Here is a 24,709-nt window from a genome sequence, read left to right on the forward strand (position 1 = left end):
AGTAGTCACACAACCTGTTTTTGGTTTCTCCAACGTAGAGACCACACTGTGAACACCAAATGCAGTAAACTAGATTAGAAGTTCAACTCAGAAGGACTGCTTGGATCCCCAGATGTTGGGAAGGGGAGAGGTAAAAGGACAAGAGTTGCATCATCAGCAGTTGCAAGGGAAAATGCTATAAGAAGGAATATAGTTGGTGGGAGCAGAAGAGTGGACCAGGAAATCGTGAAGGGAATGGCCCCTGTGAACTGCTGCAAGGAGAGGAAAGGATGTCTGGTGGTGGAATCTCTTTGAATGTTGCCTAAATTGCAGATGCTGATCTACTGAATGATCTATTGGAGGCTGGTGGAATGGGAGGGGAGGACCAGAGGAATTCTATCTTTGTTCTGTCCCAAAGGAGAGCGGGTGAGAGCAGAGGTGTGAGAAATGAATGAGATGTGGTCAAGGGTTTTGTTAACAATTGTAGAGGGGAAGCCACAACTGAGCAAGGAAGACATTCCATGGGCACCTAAACAGAAAATCTCATCACTGGAGAAATGCAACAGAGAGTGGAAATCGAAGAATGGACTAGAGTCCTTACAGGAGGCAAAGTGGGATGAAGAGTAATCAAGTTGCTGTGAAAGTTGGAAGTCTTGTAATGAATGTCAGGCACCTGGCCTGTCTCCTGAGATGGAAACAGAGATCCAGAAAAGGAAGGGAGGAGTCACAAGATTGACCATGTGAAGGTGAGGACAGGGTGGAAATTGGCAGCAAAAATAATGAAATTGTTGAATTCTGCATGAGTACTGGAAGCAGCACCAATGCAGTCATTGACGTACCAGATAAGAGTTGATGGAGTGGAGTAGGACTGAAAAAAAGACCATTCCACATATCCCACGAAAAAGACAGGCAGAGCTTTGGCCTATGTAAGTGCCATTGCTACACCTTTGATCTGGAGAAAGTGAGTGGAGTTGAAGGAAAAGTTGCTCAATGTGAGAACAAGTTCAGCCAGGCAAATGAATGTGTTGGTGGAGGGGAAATGGTTGGGCCTCTGCTCAAGGAAGAAGCCCTCAGACCCTCCTGACATGGGAATGGAGATGTAGAGGGATTGCATGTCCATGTTAAAGATGTGCTTGCTGGGGCGAGGGGATTAGAAATGGTCAAAGATGCGGAGGGCATCAGAGGTATCGTGGATGCAACTGGGAAGGGCCTGGACCAGAGGAAAGAGTACAGAGTCAAGATAGACAGAAGCAAGTTCGGTGAGACAAGAGCAGAGAAGAGAAATCTCCCAGACAGTCATGGATGTCAGTTCCTTGAGCAACCTTCCTTCCACAACTTCCAGCCTTATAGGGTCCCATCCCTGAACAGCCCACTTCTACATCCTGCCCAAAATCCACAAGCATGACTGCCCTGGCAGACCTATTGTTTCAGCCTGCTCTGACACCACCGAACTTAATTCTTCCTTTTCAATTAAATACCTGACAATGCTAAAAATGCATGACTTTTGAGAAAGAGAAATAGATTAATGTTTCTGGTGAAACCTTTCTAATGCAAGACATGCCTGAAACAACCTAGTTTTCCCTCTAGATATGGTCTTCTTTGCATTCTCAACATTTTTGTGTTTTATTGCAAATTCCTAGCTTCTGCATTTTCTCATTTTATCCTTACATTCTTATAAACAATTCTACTTTCCATTTTTTTTTTCATTCTCTGAAATATCTTTAAGATACTTTTAAGGTTTTGAGTTCCATTATCAGCAAAGAGGATGAGCAGGCAACTTATTCCAAGGCTTTTGGTCAGTCTGTGTGAACTCGTCTAAGTTTGGAACTGTGAGAGGCAGATTGCCTTATGTTTTTCTCTCCCTCCTTCTTGGTAGATTCTCCCCTCAGTTCATCATTTCCTTCTGACAGCACACACCCAGCTGGTTCTTCATGTGATGGATGGTGAAGACAAATCTATGTCCTTGCACTCCATGTAGAGCACTTTGGTAACCAACATGTTAATCCACTGCATGCTTTTATTATGCTTACAAATGACAATGGATTGGTGGCATGTCATATACTCAGGTCAAGTCATCTCTCTGGGTTTTCTGTTACCATTTACTGATTAATAGAAACTAAATATTAAGAAATACTGTTGTGCATCATAAATCATTTTTAATGCCTTTTGCATTAGAATTTCCTGTTAACGTAAAAAAAATTAAAATTAAGTCACCAGGACCGGAAGCTGCAGAAATACAATCATCAGATTATGATAGTACTTATGAAGTTTTAAAATAATTGTATGAAATTCATGATGACCTTCCAACTGCCCTGCAAATAAAAATGTTTACCTAACTCTCTCTCTAGGTCATGATGGTGCTGTCTCCTAACCTAAAGACTGACATTGTAAGTTCACAACTGGCTTGATTTTGGATACAGTGGGGAAAATATACCAGAGAAATTTACAGTGAAGCAATCTGGATTACTAACATTCATCCAAACAGAAGTGTAACACACAGGTCCAAAGCTGTTCTCCCATGTTACTATTAGAGACAAGTTCATATTTAAAGGTTGTGTCTCAGTAAAATTAAATTGTCATAACACTATTTACAGTCAGTAATATGCAGGACCATTTCATCATAAGTAATGAAAAGAATCCATTTGAGGGGATGGCGTCAATAAAGCACAGATTTCCCCACAGCAATATGCTACAAAATGTGTAAAATTTTGAATGTGGCAAGGAAAAATTAAAGTGTAAATTGTTTGCAGCTTTTCACATTTTAATCCACATAGTTTGGAGCTTAATATACACTTGCTCCGTCATATGCCTGCCAGTCACTCAAACACCCTTTTCAATATAAGATATTTCAGTTAGATTTGAAGGAGCTTTAATGTTTGTATCATGTGTGCAGAGACTTTTAAAGCATTTAGTGCACCATATGGAAGTTGGTTGAAAAGTTATTGGACCTTGGGCAACCTTGCTGCCTGGCAATGCTACCCTACAGGAGAATTGCCAGGCAATCAGTTATGAAACATAAGTAATTCGATCATCCCAAGTTTGTCATTAGCTAATACTTAGAGGATGGGGTTATGCTTTGATTCTTGAAAGGGTAACTGTAAGGCTGAAGAAACCTTAGATTCATGTTTTATTCATGCAAATATTTAGATGCACTGAAATTTTAAAAAATGCTATGAAAATTAAATCAGCTGCAATGAGGAAAATTTGGAAGGTATCTTTCCAGTGAACAATGCAAGTGTAATCGGCACTGTGAAAATGCTATTGCATGGATTCTGCACATTGTGGCATTCAGCAAAAAAAAAATCCTCAGCTCTTCTAAGTTGAAGCAATATGACAGCAATAATTTCTTTCAATTAGCCCCAATTTTCTCTGGCAGTGCTGCAGTGAATAGTGCTAACCCTTCCACAGCCACAGGAGTGGAATATTCAATCTTTCCAAACAAGTACTGCATTGGTTCACATAAACCATCATTTTTACCATCAATGTAACAATAATGTACTTAACCAACCTTAAATGTCCCATCCGGCCTTAGCTAACAGCTGCTGCGTCAACATGAAGTGGTTGTGAGATATTCCTATTCTATGCTGCCTTAGTGTTTATCTTGTTGCTTTTCCAAAAGTATATCAGAATCCTGGAATATCTTGTGTAATCAGAAGAATCAGAATCAGATTTATTACCACCAACTTATATGACATGAAATCTGTTGTTTTGCAATTACAGTGCAAAGACATAAAATTACTATAAATTACAAAAAAAGTACTATAAATTACAAAAAATAAATAGTGCAAAAAGGAATAATGAGGTAGTGTTCATGGATGGCAGAGGGGAAGAAGCTGTTTCTGAATCATTCAGTGTGGGTCTTCAGGCTCCTGTAATATTCTCCCCAATGGTAGTAACGAGAAGAGGGCATGTCCCAGATGGTGAGGGTCCTTAATGATGGATGTCATCTTCTTGAGGCACCACCTCTTGAAGATGTCCTCAGTGGTGGGGATGGTGGGCCCGTGATAGAGCTGGCTGAGTCTACGATCTTCTGCAGCCTCTTGTGATCCTGTACTGGATGTGATGCAACCAGTCAGAATACTTCCACCGCACATCTATAGAAATTTGTAAGAATCTTTGGTGGCATACCGAATCTCCTCAAACTCCTAACAAAGTAGAGCCACTGACGTGCCTTCTTCATGATTGCATCAATGTGTTGGGCCCAGGATAGATCCTCTAAGATGTTGAGCCCCAGTAACTTGAAGCTGCTCACCCTTTCCACCGCTGACTTCCCGATAAGGATTGGTGTGCGTTCTCCCAACTTTCCCTTCCTGAAGTCCACAATAAATTCCTTGGTCTTTCTTATGTTGAATGCGAGGTTGTTGTTGCAACACCACTCAACCAGCCAATCTATCTCGCTCCTGTACGCCTCCTCATCAGCAGCTGAGGTTCTACCAACAACAGTCATTTCAATGGTGGATTTGTCGATGACATTTGAGCTATGCTTAGTCACGCAGTCATGAGAGTAGGAAAAGTAGAGCGGTGGCCTAAGCATGCATCCTTGAGGTGCACCTGTGTGAATTATCAGTGAGAAGGAGATCTTATTACTGATCCTCATTGACCGTGGTCTCCCGCTAAGGAAGTCAAGGATCTAGTTGCAGAGGAAGTTACAGAAGCCCAGGTTTTGAAGCTTGGTGATGAGGGGATGATGGTGTTGAATGCTGAGCTGTAATCGATAAACAGCAGCCTGATGTATGTTTTGTGATTGACTAGGTGCTCCAAAGCAGAATGGAGAACCAGTGAGATTGCAAAATTGATAATAACATTTTAATCATAGTTTTAAAAACTTGATATATCTGCAGGGTGGATTTGGATTGAGCTTCTATTTGAGCATATTTAGTTTATATACATCACATAATTTGCTCCAGCTACATTTTAACTTCAGAAAAGGCACGATGGAACTAACCTAGCTGATCAATGCTTCCATTCTGTTCCAGGTTATGCTAGAGTGACTTGCATATTTATCAATGTGTTCCCATAATTATGGAGCATTGAGAAACATTTAATGAACAGAAACTGAAAAGCAAAAACTGCAGATGCTGAAATTGAAATGAAATTAAAATTCAGGAAATACTCAGCAGGTCAGGCAGCATCTGTGGAGATACAAATTAATGTTTCAAGTCAAAGAATTGTAATATTAACTCTGTTTCTCTCTTCACAGACGCTGCCTGGTCTGGTGAGTATGCATGGCAATTTCATTTTTTAATTAATGAATTTGAAAATTGGAACTATAAAGGCGAGAGGAGGAAAGTTTAAAGATGACGTGCAGGGGAGGTTTTTTTTTAAAAACACAGAGTGATAGGTGCCTGGAACAGGGTACTGGTGGAAGCAGATTTGATCATGGTGTTTACGAAGCTGTTGAATAGACACATGAATATGCAGGAAATGGAGGGATATGGATCATGTGCAGGCAGAAGAGATTTAGTACAAGTTGGCATCATGATTGGCGCGGACATTGTGGACCGAAGGGCCCATTCTTGTGCTGTACGGTTTGATGTTCTATTCCCCCTCATGCTTAAATTTTGCTGGCTCTGTTGACCTTGTTGAGATGGAACAGTGGGAAGATCTGAACACCTCCTTGGTTGTTCTCTGTGATGCTCTGGAAGGAATTCCTCTCATGTTTATCCTCTAATTTTAAACAAGAATAAAAGTGCAAAAGATGAAGCTGAACTCTCCTGTTGAGACTACAAAATTTTAATACCGACGTTATCATGCCCATTCCAGCGGTCCTTTACTACTTTCAACCTTCACCCCCACCATTCCATCATACCCACCCCAATCACATCCTGTGTGCATTTTGTTCAGAATCAAGATTAGATGAATGCATTGTTTAAGAATATAGCAAATTTCAAGAAACATTTGCCAGCACCCCATTCCACTTAAAGAAAACTGACAACAATATGACAATACAGGAGAATTCAAACTTCATATTGTAATATTCTATGTAGCATCCAACAACGTTTAGTACTTTTGCATGTTGTTGTCAATATGGACGTTTTTAGAAGCATCAAACCAAGCTTAGGTAAAGGGAAGGACTAAAATGATTGCCTTTAGATAGTAATCTTTGGTTAGTATTTTACTTGCTTGGTGTTATCAAGTTTATACGCCGTTTTCATTCAGCCACTGCCCTTTTCTTGTTAACAGATAAAAAAAAAATCTGCTGTTTGGATTCCATGTAGATCACTTCAGCTTTAATCTAGAAACTAAGGGATGAACTGTCATTGTAATGCATTATTCTCCAAAGCATAAAAAGGAAGGTTTTCTGGGTGACACTTCTTTCTTCTCCCCTTTGTCCTGTCGACTCCATCCTTGATATCTTCATACACTGACATGCCCAGATGTGCTGTGAATGCTGATGTGAGCAAGTCCCCCTCCCCCTTCACTGCTCGTGTCATTAAAACAGGAAGGTGGCTGTTCCCCTGGCATCGTTGGCAAGGCTCATTGTATACTGCGGAGTAAATTATTAATGAAGAGCACTTCTGTCGCAGAATGTTTTACCGGTAGTTAAATGATACAGTGAGGATAGAGCTGTCAATGCTTCCTCACTCCCTGCAACTTCTACATGACATTTATGATGTGGTTCAGACTGCACACAAGCAATTAATTTCCATTGGGGGCCACATTTTGAATAAGGATCCCTGACAATTACTGAGGAGTATTTGTCAGTGAGCACAACAGAGTCATTGGAAACTTGTACATAGCAGCAAGCACACAGCTATTTGATTTAAGTATTAGGTGATGAATGTTTATAGATGTCGTTACTTGCATCCCAGCCGATTATAGCACAGCACAAGCTGATGTCTTGTGAATGAGCATCTTGTGGTTGTGTTTCACACTTTGCATCATCTGGGAAATAGATTAAAAAAAAAGTGTCCATGAACAGATTGGGAACGTGTTATTTGTTTCTATCCTCTCCTATGAGAAAAAATGTTTTCTTTTTTAAACCACTTTCATTCTCTTATCTTTCCTCAAGTCAGTTAAATAATTTGTGAAATCCTTTGAGCATTGGTTATTTACCCAAATTCCTACCTCTTGTACCAAAAGAGAGCATCAGCAAGCTATTTGACCATTGCAGACATTTTAATCAAGTCTGATCCCATTCCCACACAGAAATGTTTCAGGATTTAATGAACAGAAAAGAGATCCTCACCACATTTTCTCTTGCCTTACACTGGGTGCTGAGACCAATTATAGGGGCTGTACTGTCACACCTGTTTGTGCTCAATTAGTTCAGCACCGATTGAAGGCTAAAAGCTCATGCTGCGAAACTGTTTACTGGATAAACTTGTTGAGCTATTTAGATCCATTGGCATTGAAAAATACTACTTGGTGGCTGTTCATTGGCTCTGTTAGTGGTTCCATTCTTAAAACTGAACTGAAGCCAGGTTTCATTTCTCAGTTGTGTCAGTGCCCCAGAATAGGGGAAGTAATGATTTTGTGGCCCTGACTGGTGTACTTTTTTTCTTAAAATAAGGACATTTTTGCTTCTAGCTTCCTTGTAACTGTATTCATGCTGCAGCGTCAAAGCTGATTCAGCAGCAGGGCCTCAAGCAGTAGGCCAGCACTTCCACTGACTGTGTTGGAGCTAATAAAACCAGTGTGGGCACATGGGCAAATGTGGCAAAGTGCTGGTCTGAATGGGGTTTTTTTTGTTTTATTCTGGGTGGGTGGGGTGGAGGTATCTCAAACTGTAATAGAGCAACAGTTTCCAATTGCTTAGATGATGGCCAGGTGAGTGACTTCATCAGCTGTCAAGTTAGTCGTTGCTGTTGCCATATAAAATATGTAACCAAGAGGGAAACGATAGGACAATGACATGGTAATTAAGGCAGCCATAAGTGTAAAGTACTGATAGCATTTTGCAACAGGTATCAGCTGTCTTTAGCAGAAAAAAAAAGCCATCTTACTTTCAATTCTCATCATGGGTGGAGGTTGCAAAAGGAAACTTAGAGCACGGTGGCACAAGTGACCTGTACTCATGGCAGTATTCCGAGTAGTCTGCTAGTGATGCAGGTTTTTGTACAATGCTGATAATAGCTCTATCAGAAAGGACCCTCGTGATTCACCCAACATCAGTATTATTTATATGCAGGAAACCTGGCATTTAGTGACAGGAAGAACTGTATCCCACTTCCCTTTCTAGCACCTGTCCTCTCCCACAGCCTGTGCTATTTAAAGGAAACTTCGGCAAATTGTAGTTCTGTTGGCAATTGATTGGGAGTAGAACAGTACAAATCACTCTGGAGCCTCTCAGCATCCTCCTCACAACTCACAGTCTCCACAAATTTAGTTCCTTCATCTAAATCCTTCATATATTTGTGAATATTTGGGGTCCAGGTGAAGGGCCTCAACCCGAAACATCAACTGTCCCTTTCCCTCCACAGATGCTGCATGGCCCACTGAGTTCCTTCAGCATTTTGTTTGGTGCTCCTAATTCCGGCATTTGCAGTCTCTTGTGAACCCATTCTAGTTTTAGTCATTTACATATTTGATGCTTATTGTTTATTGTACCCTCCTACAAGTCAGAGGGCAATTGGTGCAGAGGTTCAGGTCAATGAGCCCTCCACATCTGATAAGAGTAAATCTGGATGGGGAAGATCTTTGAGCAGAAAGTCAGGGTATCAGGCCAAACCTAGCACCATCTGACCTGACTATTCTTTAAAGCTGTTCCAACTTCGTGGTAGACTACTTGATAAAAACCTTACATTTATTTTTAAATGCATGATGCATAATTGACCTGTACGATCGGTATGCAAGACAAGTCTTTCACTGTACCTCGGTACAAGTGACAATAATAAACCAATACCAATAGCAATGTCACAATATCAAGGCAGTGACTGGTGCTTTACAAAGGCCTTGACTTGCTCAGAATATTGGGAGTAGAACTGAAGTGCAAAACCATGTCCTGTTCTTGCTAACTCTCCTCACCTGCCTATTCAAGTCCAGCTGCTAGTCCTTTCCTGCCCACCCAAATATGGATAAAATTACCAGCTGGTGCAATTACAGCTATTATATGCCAATCAGTTCACCTGCTTGAATAAATCTATTTTCAGTTCTTCTCCCTCAACAGTCTTTATGAAACCCAAAACTATCAATAAGGGAGCAGTGCTGTTATTCCCAAATTCCTAAATTCACTAACTGGTAATTCAAGCAATTTTATTGATTAAATGTAAATTTACACTGCATATGGAGTCCAATGGTGTTAATTAAGGTCTTATTGCCCTCACAATGCAAACATCCTCAGACTTCTTAGTTAATCTTAACTAAGAAGAAATATCTTGGAAAACAGTGATCAGCACATAAATACATTCAATGTTTGGAAAGAAGGGTCAGGTCAAGCTAAACAGACTTTTAAGATTTTCTCTTGGTAGTAGATGGCAGTGACTTTTGAGGTTGTGACAACAGGCCATGAGAAAGCTAGCAATATAATAGCGTCCTCCAAGTAATTCTACATGTGTGTTGATACTAAAGAGTCAGCTTCGGAATTGTTAGAATAGTTCATGCCAGTATCTAGGCTGGTAAAATTCAGTGTGGATTAGCATAGTTAACCAGTGTAGCATTATGAACTATTATGAAATTGAGCTGGGTTCAGTTCAGATGAAAAATCATTGACCTGAAACATCAACAGCGCCTCTCCTAATGAGCAAGTTTGCAGATGGCATGAAAATTGGTGGGGTTGTGGATGGTGAGGAAGGTTGTTAAAGGATACAGCAGAATATAGGTCAGTTGGAAATTTGGATACATGGAAGTTAATCTAGACAAGTGTGAGGTGTTGCACTTTGGGAGGTCAAATGCAAGAGGAAAGTATACAGTAAATGGCAGGACCCTTTGGAGCATTGATGCACTGAGGGATCTTGAGGTACAAGTCTATAGCTCCCTGAAAGTGGCAAACCAAGTGGTTAAGAAGCAACGTGGCATGCTTGCCTTAATCAGTCGGGACACTGAATAGAAAAGTTGGCAAGTCACGTTGCAGCTGTATAAAACTTTGGCAAGGCCATATTTGAAGTATCGTGTGCAGTTCCGGTTGCCACACTATAGGAATAATGTGGAGTCTTTGGAGAGGGTGCAGAAGAGGTTCACCACAGTGTTGCCTGGATTGAAGTGTATTAGGTATAAGGAGAGGTTAGACAAAATGGGATTGTTTTCTTTGGAGACTGAGGGGGCGACCTGACAGAAGTGTATTAAGTTATGATAGGCATAAGTAGATAGAATCTTTTTCCCAGGATGGAAATGTTAAATACTAGAGTGCATAGGTTTAGGGCGAGAGGGGAAAAGTTTAAAGGAGATTTGTGAGTCAAGTATTTTTTAAAAACAGAGTAGTAGATACCTGGAACGTGCTGCCAGGGGAGGTGGTAGAAGCAGACACAATAGCAATGTTTAAAAGGTATTTAGACAGAGAATAGAGGGATATACACCATGTGCAGGCAGACGGGATTAGTTTAGATTGGCACCATGGTTGGCGGAAACATGGTGGGCCAAAGAGCCTGTTCCTGTGCTGTACGGTTCTATGTTCTGGATGCTGCAGGACCTGCTGAATATTTTCAGTATTCCCAGTTTTATATGAGACTTCCAGCATCTGCAGCTTTTATTTGGCTTTAGATCCTATTTTTTTCCCTGGCTTAGACCATTGTGAAACAAAGTACCAGTTTTAGAAAAGCTTCCCAAAATAAGACAGGATTTATTTGGCGGATCTGAAGGAATTTAATAGAAAAGGAGGAAGAGCCACCTGACACTTCATTTTAACCATAGTTATTTTTCCTAATAAAATTACTGCATGTTGAAGAACAATCTATTAACTTAAGTACTATTTTTAAAGTGCAATTTGACTCCCACCCTGGTTCATGCCGGATGGGCTTTAACTTTGCCTTTTTACTCTATTCTTTCCCTGGCTAGTATATTTAATCAAATTTCATGCATTAAGTTGAATGCCTTCAGCACATTACCTGTTACAACTGTAACTATTTCTGGAATGTCCTATCACACACAGATGGTGCTGCTTTCTCCTGTGACTCCTCTATTTTTAACATCCTGGCTTAACTTCTACCAATTGTTCTAGGAATTATTTCCTCCACATAAATAATGCTCAAATTAAAGCTACATATTTTGGGACCCTCACATGTAGCTTTGGGATCTATTGATATTGCAAAGCTGAGGTTAATAGTGTTTTTGTTGTAAGGGAAAGGCATCAAGTGACATGGAGCAAAAGCAGATAAATGCCATGGACTCTTGATCCGCTGTGGCAGAACAAACCCATGGGGGAAAATGACCTACATCTGTCTATTTTCCAAAGTATTGAAATATTCATTTTCCATATCCACATTCCGTATAATGCAACATGTCATATTGCAATACCCAACAATGTGGGCTAGTATCATTATCATGCTAACTCTACATACCTCAGCATGCCCTAACCTCTTATTTTTTTGTTGGTCTATTCTGTCAGATATTTTGAAAAAAGTTGCCTTGATTTGTATTGGTTTTAGTCTGTCAGTGTTGTTAAGACCTGATCAGTTTGATTTATAGTGTTGGTTTAATACATTTTATTTCTAATCAGAACATGTAGAATGAGAGGAGTTAATTGGATTTGCTGTTCCCCACTCTGTTAATTGGATCAATTGACCCAACAAGTACAAAACAATTACCACTGTGTTAAATCTACACCAGATTTTGCAAATTGGTATTAATATCACTCAAGCTAACTTTAATAACAGAGCTAAGACTTCTTGTCTCACAATATCAGCCTGCAAAATTCACTGATCCTTCAACTGTAGACTGTGCAGGCTGGAATTTCAGTATTTTTGCATTCGAGAGTGGCACTGCACAAGGTTTTAGTGAGAACATTCAGAATTTACAGAGAATCATTATACTGTGCAAGATTTGACAATGTTTTATGCCATTACTGGTGAATCAGTGTGCTACTTATTAACCTAGCCCTATTCACATGGTAAAATGCTGCTCACAAGAACTTTATGCAGAGTTTCCCCCCCCCCCCACCCAAAAAAAATATTTTTAGGATCTGGATGCTGCTGGTAGGTCAATAATTATTGCCAGTGCCTATTTGTCCTTGAGAATAGTGATGGCAAGTTGCCTTCTGAGCTGCTGCAGTCTTTCCAGTGAAAGCACTCCCACAGCACTTTTGGGTAAGAAGGGTCGGGATTTACGCAGAACAACAATGATGGGCTGATAATATACTTCCAAGTCGGGATGTGTGCGACTTGGGGAGGAAGGTGGGGGTGTTCCATGCACTTGCTGCCCTTGTCATTTTTAGTATAGAGATCATGGGTTTGTGGGGTGGGGGGGGGGGGGTCATGGGGATGCTGTTGGTGTAGGTTGGGTGAGTAATTGCAGTGCATTTTGTTGATGGTAAACACTGCAGCTTCATGCATGAGGTTGGGGGGACAATGAATGTTTAGGGTGGTGAATGGGGTTCAAATGAAATGGGTTGTTTTGTACTGAAAGATTGAAATTAAAAACAAATAAAGCTGGAAACATAAAGACACTGTCAGAACTAAGCGTTATCTTGGATGTTGTCGAGCTCTTTAATGATTATTGGAACTACTTCATCTGGGCAAGTGTAGTTAATTTATCATGCTCCCGATCTGTACCTTGTAAATGATGGAAAGAACTTGGGATGCAGGAGGAGAGACACTCACCACAGCTTCCAATCTGCTCTCATAGCCATGGTATTTCTGTTTCTGATCCAGTTCAGTTTCTGGTCAATAAGGACCTCAACAGTATTGATGTTGGGAGACTTAGCAATAGTAATGCCATTGAATTTCAAGGATAAATGGTTAGATTCTCTTGTTGGAGATGGTCATTGCCTGGCACTTTTGTGACATGAATCTTACTTGCCATTTATCACCTCATGCCTGAATGCTGTCAGTTCCTGCTGCCTGAAGGCAATGGGCTGCTTCATTTGCTGAGGAATTGAACATTGTGCAGTCATCAGCGAACATCCCCACTTCTGATATGATAGAAGAAAGGTTATTGATGAAGCAGCCAAAGATGGCTAGGCCTAGAACATTGTCCTGAGGAACTCCTATAGCGATATCCAAAGGCTTGGATTATTGACTTCTTTAGAGCCACAACCATCTTCCTCTGTGTAAGGCATGATTCAGCAACTGGAATGTTTTCCCTTTGATGCCTACTTTCATCAATTTTATCAGGGCACTCTGAAGTTACATCAAGTCAAATACTGCCTTGATATCAAGAGCTGCCACTCCCATCTGATTTCTAAAAGTTAGCTCTTTGTTTCACACCTGAACCAATGCTGTTATGATGTCTTGAGCTAAGTAGTAATGATGAAACCAAAAGTAAACAGATTTAATCCACAAGAATGTAGATTTTTGTTCAATAAGTGCCAGTTGACAGCACTGTCAACCATCACTTTGTGAATGATTAAGAGTAGAATGATTAGGTGATCATCAGCCTGATCAGATTTGTCCTGCTTTTTGTGAACAGGACATACCAGGGTAATTTTTCACATTGTTGGGTGGATGCCAGTGTTGTAACTGGTCTGGAGCAATTTGGCTAGAGCAGAGCCAGTTCTGATGTGCAGGTCTTTATCACTATAGCTGGGACATTCTCTACCCCTATAACTTTTGCTGTATCCAGTGCTGTCTGCTTTTTCTCAATATTACATGAATTGAGTTGGTTGGAGACTGGCTTCTGTGAATGGTGGGCATTCCTGAGGAAGTGGAGATGGATTATTATTGGGCATTTTGGCAGAACGTAGCTGTGAACGCTTCAACTGTTCAAATGCAGGGCCCTGCTATTACTGAGGATGGGGATGTTCTTGGAGCCCCTTCCTTGTGATAACTGTTTAATTGCTCACCACTTATCACAATTTGATGTGGTAGGACTGCAAAGTTTAGATCCAATTCCTTGGTTGTGAGATTGCTTAGCTTTTCAACTGCATGCTGCTTTTGCAGTTTACCATGCATTTAGTCCCATGTTGCAGCTTCACAGCATTGGTCATTAGGCACTGGAACAGACTCCTGCCTTCATGTCAAGACACCCCATGGCTGAAAAACAAATCACCTAAAATTGGTGTAGCTCAATACTTCCAGCCTTCGGATGAGTGCCCCTGAATTTGAGAGCTGCATTTCTGAAGATTGTTGTGATTTAAAACAAATTCTCACTGGCACCTGGAACAGGGAGCTGTCAGACTCGGTGCACCCTGAAGCTTCTCATGCACTCAGGAAGGTCCAAGCAGCTGGAATAAAAATGGATAATGGCTGCAAACAGAAAAAGTATTCCTGTTTCAAGTCAAAGACCCTTCATCAGAACTGCTGACGTACTAAGTGTTTCCAGCAATTTGGGTTTTTATTTCAGATTTCCAGCATCTACCACGTTTTTCTTTTCAAGCAGCTGGAATGGTTGTTCAATGAGCATACCAGTGTTTTATATAGAAACCAAGGAAAATGAGAAACAGAGGCGAGAGGATTTGATGATATTACTGAAGACAACAGCCACCTTCCTGGAGAATATGCAAACTCTCTCTCTCACAAAGCTCTTGAGGATTAAGTCAATTGATGTTCAAAACTGAAAGCGATAGGTTAGGGTTATGTACACAGCATCTATGATCTAATGGAAGGGCAAAACAACCTCAAGGAACAGAATGGACTATTCCTATGACTCGGTATTTAGGGAGAGCATTCCTGGGATGGAAAACTGGAAGTGCTGGTGATCAGGAGTCCCGAAGACTTACCAGCAGTGGCACATTCAATTTTTTTTCCACCACGTCTTGCCCAGCAGCTGGCCATGTTGAGCAGCAACAGCAGGGAAGATAAGCCAGTGGCAGTAGGCTGCTGGAGATGGTCCCAGTGAACTGGAATGTGGAAACAAAGACTTGGGCTCAGGCCTGCAGAGTGGTGAAAGTGCCCAGCACCTAGGGGCAAACTGAGTTTGGGGTGGGGAGGGCTAAGGAGTGCCCAATGTAACAATCACCCAATGTGCTATAAATGTAAAAAGAAACTTGTCGGAGCTAGCAATACTTACCACTGGGTATCCCAAACCAGCATTTTGGACAGAAGCCATTAAACTTAAATTGGACTTCCAATCACATATGGAAGCCTGTGATATGTTTAGAAAATGACCCACAGAGAAACAGGCAGGTGTGTGCAGGATGGGTTAATGTGCCCTCTCTGGCATTTTAATTCTTAACAACCCAAACTTTTCCTGTCCATCATGTCATGCCTTGTTTCCCATGTTCCAAGGCTGCATTTGCATTTGTCCCTCTCAGTTATTACCTTCTGTTGTAGACAAATAAGCCCATTGGGTAATTTGGTTTTTAGTTCCCTTCAGCATTATTGGCAAGGTGGCCAGCATACATTTTGTTTGCATCTCATTGTCATTAATATTGAAGAAATCTGAGGCTGCAGTTCCAATGCAAACTATTAGATAGTTAAAATTTAGCCATGGGGAGAGCAAGAGAGATTTACCCTGCAATTATTCAGAATATTACCTATGCACAGTGCGGAGGTTGAGAAAAGATATCTTGACAAGGAAGCTGGATCAATAAGTGAGCAAGGGATGCAGGATCAAAGAGTTAACTAACAGATGGGAAATAGTCACAGTGATTAGAGAGAAGATCCATAATTAGAGCACTGAAGGAAATATTTAATTGATGGGATTCAGTTTCCCCTTTAAGAAATGCCTTTACATTCTGGTGGTTTACATTACTTTAAGTGAGCACTAGAAATTTACAGACATGGACTGTATAATGCAAAAGGTGGAAGGTTAGAATGTAGTCCTTGCACCTCTGGGATTAGGAAATGGGATGAAAGTCTTTTCTCTTTGACAGCTGTTAAGGGCACTAAAGGAAATTAGTTTGGTCAGACTCAATAGAATTCTCATCCTACAAAAATCCTACCCTCAGCAACTTATAGTTCATAATTGGCACCAGATCACAGAAAACTTAAAATTAGAGAAATCATATTCTCCATCCAAATCATGGCTGGATATATCTAATGATTTTGAAAGCTGCAAATAATGTTGGCACTAAAAGGGTTAAAAAGCACATGCATCAAATTTTAAGCAGCTACATGTATAAAATAAATGTACATACAAATATAAACAAATAGAACAGTGCAACACAATACCTGTTTGTGGTGCGAACTAGTAATTTCGAGACAGCCAAGGGAATATTCTGTCTCATATTGTCCAAATTAGTCCATTTAAAGCAATTAAGCCTAAACTGTCCTAACAGACTGCAATCATTGTACCAGAGGATGAGACACATGTAAAATATTACCTGAGTGGGAAGCTGTGTGCTGGAGTGGACCTATACTGTCTCCAGAAGCGATGCCACAAGGGAAAAGCAGGGGTCAAGTGGCAAATATGCAGAACTCGTTTCACTGCACTGAACTAATAGAAGATTTATTACTTGCAGAATATTCAGGTATTCTACAACTCTTGGCAAAGCTCTGCACTTGGCTTTAGGTTAAATATGAAGAGTCACAGAAAAACAGCAATTATAAATGTGTATGATTTGTGCTTACAGACTGTAACAATGGCAACCTTTGTTATTCTGCAAAATATTTGATATCAAGAAGAAGCACACAGCATTCAACTATTGCTTAGTCCAATCCTACAACAATTAAATTACTGTACTCTGGGTCATTCACCAGATCACATCACCCTCACCCAACACTGATGAAACTGCTGAACAACTTCAGAGCAACAACTGTCAGGGAGGATAGTAGAAAATCAGTAAAGTTTAAACAATAACAACCTGCACATCTTCATAAGAGGGTAAAATGTCCAGGGCAGTTCACAGGAGGGGAATGGACAAAAAAATGACAATGTATATTCCCAACCAGAAAAGTGAAGCATTATTATAAGTAGGCTTTAATGTTTGCTTCACTGAAATAGCATCATAGTTTATTGCATCCTGCACCATGTTGGCCAATGACTTTTCTAAATGACATGCAGATTCAGGTTTGAGGAAAGATGTTTTAGACCATAACTCCATCTCCCTTCACTTCCTTCCATATTTACTTCACGATGAGCCTTCTGATCTCCCCTCGCATCACAAGATTTTGATGAACTATCAGAGTATCCTAATACATTCACAGTTTTCCTCTACCCTAACCTGGACATTCTCCACTAACCCAGCACAACACTCTGACTCTTTCTGTGAACCCATGCAAGCTGCTTTCGGAGGCTAACTCATCTGCAATGCTCCTGCATATCAAATCCTTCATTTTTATCTCCACTGGCAGTGACTTTGAACCAATTTCTCCCAGTTCCAAGTTCTATCCTGTCCTCTGCTTAAATAAGAGAGGCACTAGATTTCTATCTGCAAATCACTTGAATATTTCAAGCTAAAATCACGATGCTTCTTTTACCACTTAGAATTTGTAAGAAATAACTTGATGCTCAGCAACTTTAACTCCACCAATATTTACACCACTCACTCTCCTCCTCCCACTCTTTCATGAAGCTCCCTCAACCTTGTATCGCACAAAGCCAAACTACTTTAAATGTCACTCCTACACAGGTATCATATGTTATATTGGTTGGGAACAATCACAGCAGTTTTAAGGTAGTACCATTTTAATGATGGCATTGTCTGATTAACTGCTGTGTTCTTGCAGCAACGTTTAGCATGGAAGGTTCCAGAGGCTGGGTGACTCTGGAGAAAACCACAGTAAGGAATATAATTCTGACTCTAAACATTTTCTTTTATTTCAAAAAGAACCTCTGTTGTTAGTATGAATTACTGACTATGTTCCAGTTCCTTTGAAAGAAACACTGAGACAGTCACAAACAGGGTGTTTCTATCAGTTTTCATTCCCTTCACCATGAATGTTACTTACCACTTATCAGTACACATCTCAAGATGATTTAGGATTTTTTGGCACCTTGAACTTAGATCTCCACATCCTGACATAGCTGTGAATTTGGCAAATTGTAACGATTTGCATTTGTTTATAAACTAGCTCAGGAAGCCAATTTTATCCTTGATAATTTTTGACAATCAAAAATGACATGTTCTTATGCTGCAGCCAACTGGTTGATTTCCAGTAAATAAACACACCTATTTACTAATGAACATGGTGCTAAATTATAATGTGGAACTGCAGATAATTTCATTTTTAGACCAATTACAATATCAGGTATTTTTGTTTATTAGTAAAATGCATTAATATGCTCTTCCTTCTGCCAAACATGCTAAAATTCACTTATAAATTAGATTATGGAATACCACTTAATTATGCATTCACTAACGCTGTTAGTAATGGACAGGGTAATACTATTATTTTTCATTTTCACTTCTAGATACAAATGTAGAGTTAAATTGCCCACCATCATATCAAAAGCTCTAATTTTTTCTCTTCTGTCCATTAATTTGAGTGGTGTTATTGATCACAAGATGTAACAACAGCACCTAATATAATTAACTATGACCAGAGGTTGTTAAAAAAATTTTTATTAGCACTCTTCAAACCAAACAATGATATAACAATTTCTAGTTGACCAAATACAAACATTAACTTCCTCAGAGTGAGTGTGATGAGCAAGTAATCCTTTGATTTGCATTACAACATTTGACCCTGCTAAAAGGTCCTTAAACTGATGTGGTGGTGTAACTTAGCCCTGTTGTCTCGCAGCTCTGGGGATTGGGGTTTGATCCTGACCTCGGGTGCTGTTTGTGTGAAATCTGCACGTTTTACCTTTGGCTGCTCCATGTTAGTTGATTGACTGGTTACTGTATTTTACCACTTCATGCAGGCAAGTGGCAAAAATAGCAAAGGGAGCCGATGGTTACGTCAAAGAGACTAAATTGTAGGGGAACAGGAAAATAAGGAGAGCTGGAGGGAGTGATGTTAGGTGTCAGTATGTACCTGATAGGCCAACTGAGCTCCTCTCCGCCACAGCAAGAAGATTAATTGTAGAGGGCATTAATTTTGTTTTTCTAAAACTTTTTCTATTGTGTGCTTACCACTGGAGCAGTTGTACAGTTCAATCTCAGTCAAAACACAGAGGTGGATTATTGGCTGAAAACTGCTCAGACAGACAGGTTAATTTTTTTACCGAGCAGTGGCAACTGATATCAGCTGGAACAAAATGGGAAATGGAGCTATCCCAACTTAATTATTTGCACATTGCATTTACAAGAAGCAGAGAAGATGACATTTTGTGTTTCTTGCGCACATTAGAGTTACTGTAAAAAAAATTACAACATTTTAAAAAAGTTTATTGGAACTTACACAATAATAGGGATAAATAATTACATTTACCCAATGCAAATAATTACATTGCACACCAACACCTGGAAGGTCAGATTGCTATTCTATTTCAGGACCTTGGAAAAATTAACTGATATGGCACTTAAGGAAACCTAATCCATCACAGTGCTCTAATGTGTTAATTTTGGAAATAAATGAAAATTGATGGTGACCACTTCTGCTTAAATGACAAAATATCTTGTGACTTAAACATCACCGTGTCAAGAAAACGTGCCACACAATTAGAATACAATGAATAACCCTGTGACTTAGCCAAAAATAGCCTCATTATATTCTTCTACCAGTCAAGTGATCAATAACTTGCGTTCATTGACATCGAAAATGTCACTTGATATTCATTTTCTATGCTCTGTTTGTACCAAGCAAGAGAATTAGACAAGCAGAACCTCAAAAGATTGAATCTGGTAAATTAATTGCAGATCATGGTGAAAATAAATCCCTTTTCCCTGCTGGAACTGCAATTAATATCCAATGTTTTCAATGGGAATTCACAATCAATATTGCAATATTGAATGGAAAAGGTTGACTGAGGCACTGGGATAATACATCAAATGGTTTAGAGAAGATGGAAATGAATGAATTATTAAACATAACTCAGATTGGGCCTGAATATGTCACCATTCCTTGATACTTTTTCTGGAATCTCTATACACAAAGAATGTGATAATATACTGTAATATCTTTACATATGCAGAGAGACACAGCATAAATATATCCAACTAGGAGGATTTTAACAAGGCAACAATACTTAAACTGTTTATATATTTTTATTCTTTAAGCTGCTGGTGTTAGCTTAATGTAACATTGTCATAGACATTCCAGAATATCACTGAGATCCACAAATAAATCAAAACATGGTAGAGAAACAGGCACATTACATGACGCTCCTATCCAATGAAAACATAAACACACACACAGATGCAGAAAATGGAATATTTATGCTTAAATACACACCATATACACTTTTGGCAACAATAGAGATAATGGAAAATTGGAAAGTGGTAAATACACCATAGAGAACACAAATTCATCTTTGAAGGCCAAATGTGTATTTGAGGTACAATTCCAAATATTTCAAGTACTTTCCAGATGGTTAGAAGATATGGACTCATTTGACTAGGGTCATATAGTTACTATCTAATGCTAAATCTATCAGAGAATTTGAGTACATACCCAACAAAGTATGAAAGCAAAAGTTATGAAAAGAATCATTATCACCGAATCCACAGATACCACATTATTCTGATGAACAATCGGTGACTTGAAAGTCCATTTCTGTCTCCAGGGGCTGACCTATGATCATCTCCAGCATTTTCTGTTTTATTCCAGCCTACATAATATTTTGCTTTAGACAACTGCTGAGGTTTGTATAAATTTTAGTACCATGTAGAATCATGTGCAGAAATTCTGGTGAGGTCTAATTGCCACTCTGGATGTGTTTGTTGCAACAGCACACCATGAACCATTTCAACTGTGAGTCACCACTGCAAACTAGAATGACCCAAGGACTGCAAGTTAACATATTCGCCTGTGAAAATGTGTCACCCAGGTCCAAAGCTGGTGGTGTTAGGCTCAACTGGGGTCTACAGTTGGGCCAGGAAAGTGTCCTGGGGGCTGGGGGGTGGGGTGGGGTGGAAATCAGCAATGGCATGACTTGCTACATCTCTGATTGGGACCTCACAATAGATATACAACTTGTTGGATATCAACCAGACTTAGAATTAATGAGGTTTTTTCTTCTTATTACGAACAATTTACTTTGAATTCACCCCGAGGATCAGACTCCAGCCTTTTGTGACGAAATAGGAAAGCTAAAAACAAAATACATTCAATGAGCAGAGTGTGTGATTACACTGGAGTGAATGCAGAGGAAATTCATCAAGGTGTTGTCTGGGTTGGAACTTTTCAGGTATAGGGAAAGCCTAAATAGGCTGGGCTTGTTTTCCTTGAAGTGGAGAAGGCTAATTGGGACTTGTTTGAGGTTTACAAAATGATGAGGGGCATAGGTAGGCTAGATCGTAAGAAACTTTTCCTCGTAGCAGAATTGCCTATAACCAAAGGGAATACATTTAGAGTAACGGATAGGAAATTTAGAGAAGACTCGAGGAAGAATATTTCACCCAGAGGATGGCTGAAACTTGGGAACACACTGCCTGAGGGGGTAGTGGAGGCACATACACTCACACATTTAAGTAGTATTTTGATGAGCACTTGAAACACATAGAAGGCCATGGGCTGGTTAGTACAGATAGGTACTTGATGGCCAGAGAGCCTGTGCCCATGCAATAAGATTTTGTCTATGACGCCAGTATTTTAAAATAGTTTTGAATCATAGAGTCATGCATTATTTCACTATCATGACTTTATTATTCACAAAATTGTGATGGTATGGCAATTAGAACTAACCCAGCTCAACTAATGTAAAATTACCAGCATTTTCCATTCTCACCTCCATGGATTCATAATATACAAATGGGAAACCAGTGACGTACAAGGTGATGGGAGAATTTATGAGGTGGACTATAAGCATTTGAACTTTATAAATGTAGGAACACCAATTTGCATATCACAAAAGGTTTCCTATCTGAAGCAGGCAGTGTTCCAAAGGTCTATCCATCTCAGGAACCTACCCAAGATGGCAATGACCGAAATCCCAGCTTAGGCACTACCTCATTCTTTATGCCAGCACAAGGATTGGAAATTAATATAGTTCATATAATTGTAATGCAATTTATAAACAGACTTGATAAAAGTAAACATAAAAGTAATATATAAAAGTTTTATGTATGAGCACAAAGCTTGTATATAAAGTCCTTTTTAAAAAAGGCTACTATTATTCAAATGGAAATGTCTATGAACATAGAATTACAAAATCATTTTATATTTCCATCAACTGTTATTCAAAGGTTTCTTGTTTTATTCTCTTTTCAGTAACAACTTTCATATATGTAGTGCTAGTCACATCCCTTTCACAACATCCCAAAGAGTTTTATAGCAAAAGGAATATGTTTGAAGTATGGTCATTGCACAGCAGCCACATCACACATGGCAAGTCTCTGAACAAGCATTGCGATAATGACCAGACTCTCTGTTTCTGTGATTTTGACTGAGGGATGAATATTGGCCAGTTCATTGAGAATAATTTCCAAACCCTTTCTCATAGTTGTCCCATGCTACCTTTATATCCATCTAAGGGGAAAGATGTAGCCTTGGTTTAACATCTCATTGGACTATAGTCAAGCATATCTTCTGTACTGCACTGGTGCACCATGCTCAAAAAAGTGCTAGAGTCTCCAGTATTCAATCAAAAATATCTGACTCAGAGATAAGAATGCTATCAACTAGGCAACAGCTGGCACCATACATCATTCATACTGAAAACATTAAACCCTACTTGTAAATGGGGGGCATTTTCCAGTGAATCTTTTCACTCAGTAAAAAGACAGGAATACAGTTGTGCCACAGGTCTTACGTGTACAGCTAAATGGAACACAGGCTTCAATTGTAACCTTTGGTAGGACAGCACATAATGCTTGGAGTAGTGTGAACGACATGTTCACAAACCAAAGCCTAGAGAGATTTCAACTCCCAGACCACAACACATTTGACAGGATCTCAGCCAAAGCTGTCAGGCTGGAAGCTGGGCTTCATCAACAGGACCACAGGAACACATGGAAAGGCTATTAGAGAATCCAGGAGAGAACCTCCTGTCAAAGCCAGCAAGTTTCCTTTTGTGTGCTGGAGGATCCCTCCTGACCCACAAATACACTAAAACAAAAGTTAAAAGCTTACCTCTTTCACTTCTGATTGTTATCCACAACTGTTTGAGCCTAGTCAAAAAACCACCACCACAACTGCCTGCCTCAGGCCTCAGAATCGAATGACTGTGTTGGTCCCAATGACATCATCAGAACCTGATTTGCATACTTAAAGAGAACCCAACAGCTTGTAGCCTTTTCTGTCTGCAATTGGGAAAGGAGTCATTAAGACTCCATTTGTTTTTAATAAACCCTGCTTGCCTCACTCCTCTGCCCCTCCCTCACCAACGCCCACATCTGGCAGGAGTAGGAAGCAGTTAAAATTGAGGCCACGTTTCAGGGAGGTGGTAGAGAGAGGAAAAGCCAAGTCTATTGGTTGGTTTTAGTCACAACATTACTGGTGGAGGCTTTTAGAGATGAATCTGACAGCCTGATTCACCAAGCAGGAACACCACCCCAGGGTTGGACATGGAGCTCCAAAATAACTGATCTTCATCATCTGGGAGGCATCTGGATAAGTGTAGCAAGGCCCCAGTAGTGAGGCTTTACCCCTCCTCAGAATCCACATTCTGGGGCCAGCTCATCTCCAGCCCATCTATTTCTTCATAAATCATGAAGCTGCGACCTGTCTCTTCCAATTAAGGTAAGTAAAGGATTCAGCTTCCATTTATTCTTTTCATTTAATGAACTGTTAAGTAAATTTTTGCCTCCTCAGTCACTATCTGATCATGTTGCTGGGTGAGTCAGAGCACAGCTAAACTGCAGTGAGGGACCTTTTATTGGAATCGGGGAAAGGGATCAGTTTCCAGCTGGTTACTAATCTGCATCCTGATTGGAGGATGATACCATCCAAGAAAATACCAGAGAGGGTTAGTAGTTGTGCTAATGAGTGTGAAAGCACCCGGGGACTGTGTTATGAAGCAGTAAAATCTGAAGACAGAATAACTAAAAAATAAGTAAGATTAAAAACAATGTTTCCACTGTGTGTGAGATGGTGATCAATAAAAAGCAATTCTCTAAGTGCAATCTCACTGATGAATTAAAGTGAATTAATACCATCTTCTTGAACAAGTGCTGCCTGCTTCTGGCAATAAACATTCTGGTTTATTGGCAGAAGCAAAGAGCACATGTTCAAGAGGATTTTTTTTAAACTTCTTGATGAGACAGCATTTTGAGATTGCTTTTTGTTGATTAAAGAAAGTTGGCAATCTGGTGAGACAAGTTCAGTGGGGACCTTGCTCCATTTTAGTAGACAAACCACATTAATGCTCCATCGTCTTTGATTCAGGGAAGACCACATCAGGGAGGGGAGGGAAAGGGAAGGTAGGGCAGGAAACCAGGACCATTTTTCAGGTGAATGAAAACAGGAGTGGTGGTGACCAAGGCTTCTTTGTAGGATCCAAAGGAAAATAGGTCCTGTCGGGGCTCTGATGGATATAGAACATTGAACATTACAGCACAGAACAGGCCCTTTGGCCCACAATGTTGTGCCGATATAGCTAATCCCTCCTACCCACAGAATGCCCATATCCCTCCATTTTCCTCTCACTCATGTGCCCATCCAAGCCCCTCTTAAAAGCCCCCAATGAATTTGCCTCCACCATCCTATCAGGCAACACATTCCAGGCATCCACCACTCTCTGAGTAAAAAACGTACCCTTCACATCTGTTCTGAAC

General features: G+C 40.0%; 1 long non-coding RNA gene across 1 annotated transcript in view; it reads right to left on the bottom strand.

Moving 5' to 3' along the window:
- LOC127568368 (uncharacterized) overlaps nucleotides 1-23,153 on the bottom strand; it is a 48,605-nt gene extending 25,452 nt beyond the window's left edge. The window contains exon 1 of the long non-coding RNA XR_007956002.1: nucleotides 23,067-23,153. This is a non-coding gene — a long non-coding RNA (uncharacterized LOC127568368). The remainder of the gene's footprint in view (nucleotides 1-23,066) is intronic.
- Nucleotides 23,154-24,709: the final 1,556 nt, after the last annotated feature.

Source organism: Pristis pectinata, chromosome 3 (genome assembly GCF_009764475.1).
Source record: "Pristis pectinata isolate sPriPec2 chromosome 3, sPriPec2.1.pri, whole genome shotgun sequence".
Lineage (NCBI taxonomy): Eukaryota > Metazoa > Chordata > Chondrichthyes > Rhinopristiformes > Pristidae > Pristis > Pristis pectinata.